We start from the raw sequence: 6,000 nt of genomic DNA on the forward strand, positions 1-6,000 counted from the left end.
TCTATAATTTTGATATTGAGCCTTGAGACGTCTCAAAGCGTATCAATGCTTTTCACAGTACACACTGTAACGCTCGGTGACTCAGTATTTTGTGGGCGAAATGTGACAGCCAATTGCAGCGACATCCCACAGTCAATTTTGGTTTGAGTGAAAACATTATGATTATTATTTGGAAGGGATTATTGTTCCCAGAAAGCGATCCACTAATCGAATAACAAGCAGATTCCTACTTGCTGCGAGGTAAACGGTAGATTGTGTTTGCGGCACAATGTTTCACCCTGACCCGCCCTGAAATCGAACCCTGGTCCCGCCGCTTGTAAGGCAAGAGCTCCAGCCACTATTATTGAAAGGTCTGAACGTCGAATCTCACTGTTTCGTGGAGCTTCATTTGGCCTTCCTTTGGCCTCCTGTGGTAATGCGGTTACAACCTTAAACTGTACACTTACAATGGTTATAATGGTTATCGGCTCCAGTAGGAAATTTGTCAATATAAGACACGATAATAATTATAATAATAAGAAGAATTCTTGCATTTGATATAACGCATCATCATGTCTTCGAGATGTATCAAAGCGCATCAGAGGATACACTGTAAAGTGTAGTGACTGTGTGTTATGGTAGCCAATTTTGCAAAGTAACATCCAACAAACAGTCATGGATTGAAACAAATATAAAACAAATTGGATTTGCTTCCATTTCTGAGTGTGGCTGCCTTACTTTAGTATGTTTTGAAGGAATTATTACGTGCCGTTGATCATCTCTTACTCACATAGTTGCTGCCCTCCACACTCCTGATTACAATCCCCAGCTCGGGTCAAAGTCTCTGATTGTCCAGCGCCTTGGGCCTTCTTCCCGATATGAAATGCGCTGTGTAAACGTAATGTGTTGTTATTTTTGCTCCCAGTCCACGTCAGGCTGACTCTCTATTCGATTCCTTGGCAGACAGATCAGGTAGAAACGTTAGGTACGTTTCCCAACTCCACAATAACACACATGTCTCTGTTTACCTAACAGCAAGTAGGAACCCAACTGTCCATCGCTTGGCGGATTGCTTCGCGACAGTAATAATCCCTTCAAAAAATAATAATAACAATGTGGTCAATCCACGACGGTTTATGGGATGTCGCTGTGTGCAATTGGCTGCCGTGCTTCGCCCACAAAATATATACAGATTTATGTTCGTGATTTTTTAAAACTTTTAATTAATATGATTAGATTCATTAAAATCAATGTATTCTAATAATTAATATAATTAGACTAATTAATATCAATGTACATTTAGAACGTAACCTACCCATAATCTTTTAATAAGATTTGTTTCATTTAATGACTGGCTTCGCAATGGTTACAAGTAGCTTTGCTGGACCGGTTCAGGTCAGCTTCTGAGTACATTTTACTCTTCTGAGACAGTGAGCAATCAGGTGCTTAAACACAGATGTAATAACAGACAATCACGGAAAGAATTGGCTACAGTCACAGAATGGGAAACAAGCTGGCTGTGAAAGGCTGCCCAGAAGCTGTCCATATCTTTCCCTCTGCAAAGCAGTCTGCGAAGTGTGGGGGTTGGTGGTGGGAGCTATTTCTGGTATAAAGGGAGATTGAGCAAGAAATACATGAAAGAAATCTGTAATTTTGGCATAGTTAGAGTTGGATAAAGGGTCAGTGCACTTACCAGTGGAATCGGTATTGATTCTGCTGTAAATATTCTCTCAGTTTTAAGAATAAGTTAAGCTGCTTCTTTGCTTAACAAACCTTGGATTTTTACGCCACCGTATTGGTCATCCCCAACCGAATATCTTATCACTTGGGGAGCCACCAAGAAGGAGGCTGTGTAATTGATCTAGGGTTAATTGTGCAAGTGATCACCCTAAATTTCGAAAAGCTAGTCTTGTGAATTGGCCGATGGGGACAAAGGAAATTTATTCCAAGATACGGGGAGAGATTTGAGCATCTCCTGCAGAATAAAGTGATCATGAGAAGCTACAAGGACGTTCGATAAAAAATTGTTCAGGATTCCGGGAAAGGGAGGATAGCTTCCATTGATGACCAAAGATGGCCCAGTATATAAGGAGGATCGAAATCCCAAAGATACAGAAGTTGATGAGTATCGCGTTAAAGTAAAGCTGGCCAGACAGTTATTGGTTTATGTGACGCAATGCTTGCGGAAAGAAGCGAATTGAGAGTAAAATGCACGCAGCAAGAACGAGAATGTATGCAGCAAAAACAGACAGAGGTAAAACAGCAGAAAATAAATTTATTGGGCAGAGTATCTCAATTACAGGCTCAGCTACTGTGGCACAATGTGTGAGAGCTCGGGTTATACTCAGAGAAAGGCAAGATAAATTACAGGAATTAAGAGAACGTCATAAAAATGGCCAGAGGCATTAGAACGAAAGAACAGAGAGCAGCACTAGAGCGAAAAAACTCTCGTTAGCCAGATAATCAATAGTCACTGGCGAGAGTGACTATTGGTAACCAGAGTTGCAGTGTGATCCAGTCACAACTGTGTAGTATATTGATTCAGCCATTACCAATCGAGGAAATGCAGAATTAAAAGACAAATCGGCAAAACTAAAAGATAATTTGTATGATACTAGAGCAGTTTTCAGATTGGCTTTGCAGAATCTGCCCACAAATCAAGTAAATCATAATGCTTGTTAGAACATGAAAAGGCAAGACCAACTTACGCCAGAAAATTTGCAGAGAGTCGGATGACGCAGAACAGGAATGATGGGGATGATATTAATTGGGATGATCTGGAGGATAAGGAACGCCCTTTCTATAATCCACCAATAGAATCCCCACCACTACCCACTGCTCCCGTTTGGGAAAGGAATCCCTCTCTGGATGGGGAGCCTTTGCCAGTAGCCGTAATAATAAGAACTGACAGATTTGCTAATGCCGAAGTACTACAGGGTCAACACCATTGTAAATCAGGAGGGCCTCAGGCTTGCTCACATTCAACTGCAGGAATTTTGCCCTCATCCAGGACTTGATGTCCGACAGGCAGTCTGTCAGGACAGCCGTAGTCACGGAGTTGAGGTTGGAGGCAGAAAGACAGACACACACATACACATAACACACACAGCAAACACTGGAGCATTTCAGATCAATGCAAAAACAACATATCAATCGAGTTTGGCCATTCACCCGGAGAGCATGGACCTTTCACCATCTCGAGGCTAATTGGCGGTTCATCCCCATGGCTCTGAGGAACTGTATTTCCTCCTGGTTAATATTCCAAAGTGGAGCAATGCAGAATATTGAGACCAGCTTGACTGCTAATAATAATATTAACAGCAATACCAAAAGAACCTTGCATTTGATATAGCGCTTTTCACATCATCGAGACGTCTCAAAGCGCTTCACAGCATAGACTGAAAAAAGTGAATTGTCTGTATATTTGTGGGCGAAACATGGCAGCCAGTTGCGCACAGCAGCGTCCCACAAATAGTCTTGGATTTAAGTGACCAATTTATTATTTTTATATTTTTTGTTGGAAGGATTAATGTTATCCATGAAACATTGCAGCGGTCAACAGTGTCGTTTTCACCTTCTCTTCGCTCTTTGAAGAATATTTCGACAATCCCGTAAATATATATGTGTGCAAATCGAAGGGTCAGAAACGGAGCAAAAAATGCCAGATATTTACATGCAAAAATTGGCACCATGACAGCCAGCAGAGCGCTGGCCGCTAAACGGAAACCGCGGAATGTGTCCGACTCCTCACCCCGGCCTTCACTCTCCTGACTGGACTTCTCGCCCGTCAGCTGATGTCTCAATTTCATGGCTTTGTCAAACCGCGATCGGGATTCATGTGAAGTCCTGCAGCTCAGGCTTTAGAGCACTCGCTTTGCAAGCCAGAGGACCTTTGTTCAAATCCAGCAGGTCAGGGCGAAACCTTGGGCATGTTTCCTTACTCAGCACACACACACACACACACACACACACAGACACACACACACACAAAGACAGACATGTGTCTGTACATGTGCTCTCCGACCGGACTTAACGAATATATACGGAGAGTTTTTAAAAAAGTTCAACTTCCCCTTCGCTGACCGACCTTAAAACTTTCGAGTCCTGTAGCTCAGTGGTTAGAGCACTCGCCTGGCAAACGGGAGACATGGATTTAGTTCCAGGCAGAGCGAAACCTTGGGCAATAATGGCGGATGGGGGGAATGACGGGAATGTTGGGTGGGCGGTTGTGCGTGGGTTGGAGTATTGTTGGGGGTTTGGAGTGTCTCCTGTGGAGCAGTGCAGCTCAGACCGAGACACCTTGATCTAATAGTTGTCAACGTATGACACAGTGACTGTGTTGTCCAGTGCAGTGACTGTGCGGTTTGCAGCCAAGTCTTCTATTGATCCCCATCTACCCGCCCCCTCCCTCTCCTGACACTGACTGACTGGCCCGGGGATCACTCAAGCCCCCTCGCTGTCCTATAGTTGGTCGGGGCAAGTGTCAACCATTTTAGTAATAATAATAATAATCCTGGCGTTTGATTATCTATTATTATCACAAAATACACAGTCACTTCACTTGACGGCACATTCTGTGACGCTCTTTGAGACGAATCTTCCCCTGGCGGCCGGTCCCAGCCACGCTATTGTATACGTTCCAGGTATTGTTATATTAGTTCAATAAATAATAATAAGCAGAGACCTCGCGTTTGAATCAACGCCTTATCACATCTTCGAAACGTCTCAAAGCGCTTCACAGGAATCACTGCAAAGTGTAGTGACTGTGTGCTTCGTGGGCGAAACGCGGCAGCCAATTGTGCCCAGCGACGTTCCCACAAACAGTTGTGGGTCGATCAATCAAATTATTATTGTTTTTATTTCTTGAGGGATTATTATCAGGCTTGTGTGTGGAGTAAAGGAAACTTGCCGAAGGTTTCGCACAAACCTGATCTGACCTCCCGGGAATCGAAACGCGGTCTCTCCCTTCCGTAGCGAGGGCTCAAACCACTCCACGCTGCCCTGTACGACGATCGCTATATAAATGTAAATTGTTGCTGTCGTTCCTGTTGTATCCAGTGCCGGTTTCACCAAGACCTGAACTCCGACTCTCTCTCTCTCCCTCTCTTTCTCCGCTGATTATCCATTCCCGGTCAGTGAGCTACAGGATCCATGACCGGTTTCACCGGCGGATTATGTTACAATTTGTCAAATGATACTATCACAAACACGCATCTCAATTAATAACTATAATGATAATAATCCTTGTATTTGGTACAGCGTCTTATCACATCTTCACAAAAGATGGAAACATGTTATAGTGGGTTTCAAGCCCCAGGAAGTTCACATTCCGGGTGTAAATGTTACCGAACATCCGTGCTCTCTCTCTCTCTCTCAGCTCTCTCTCTCTCTCTCTCTCTCTCTCTCTCTCTCTCTCTCTCTCTCTCTCTCTCTCTACTCTCTCTCTCTCTCTCTCTCTCTCTCTCTCTCTCTCCGCTCTCTCTCTCTCTCAGCTCTCTCTCTCTCTCTCTACGCTCTCTCTCTGTCTCTCTCCGCACTCTCTCTCTCCACAACCTCTCTCTCTCCGCTCTCTCTTCTTTGCAATTGATATCCGCGCATTCTCTCTCTCTCTCTCTGCTCTCTCTCTCTCCGCTCTCATATTCTCTCTGCTCTTTTCTCACTCTCTCACTTCACTCTCTCTCTCTGTGCTCTCTTTCTCCGCTCTCTCTCTCTTTGCTGTCTCTCTTTCCGCTCTCTCGCTCTCTCTCTCTCTCTCTCCGCTCTCTTTCTCTCTCTCTCTCTCCACTCTCTCTCTCTCTCTCTCGCCTCTCTCTCACATTCTCTCTGCTCTTTTCTCACTCTCTCTCTCCGCTCTCTCTCTGCACTCTTTCTCCACTTTCGAACGCCAAGTGCGAAGAGGTCGTGGACTTCTTTTCTGCTAAAATACTCAACATCCACCAGGCAGCCTCAACCACCTGCCGCTTGTGACCCACCACCACGTCCTATCTGCCCCTCCCACCCTCCTGATAACCTGCTCCTGCC

The sequence above is a fragment of the Callorhinchus milii genome, unplaced genomic scaffold, assembly GCF_018977255.1.
Source record: "Callorhinchus milii isolate IMCB2004 unplaced genomic scaffold, IMCB_Cmil_1.0 Scaffold78, whole genome shotgun sequence".
Taxonomy (NCBI): Eukaryota; Metazoa; Chordata; class Chondrichthyes; order Chimaeriformes; family Callorhinchidae; genus Callorhinchus; species Callorhinchus milii.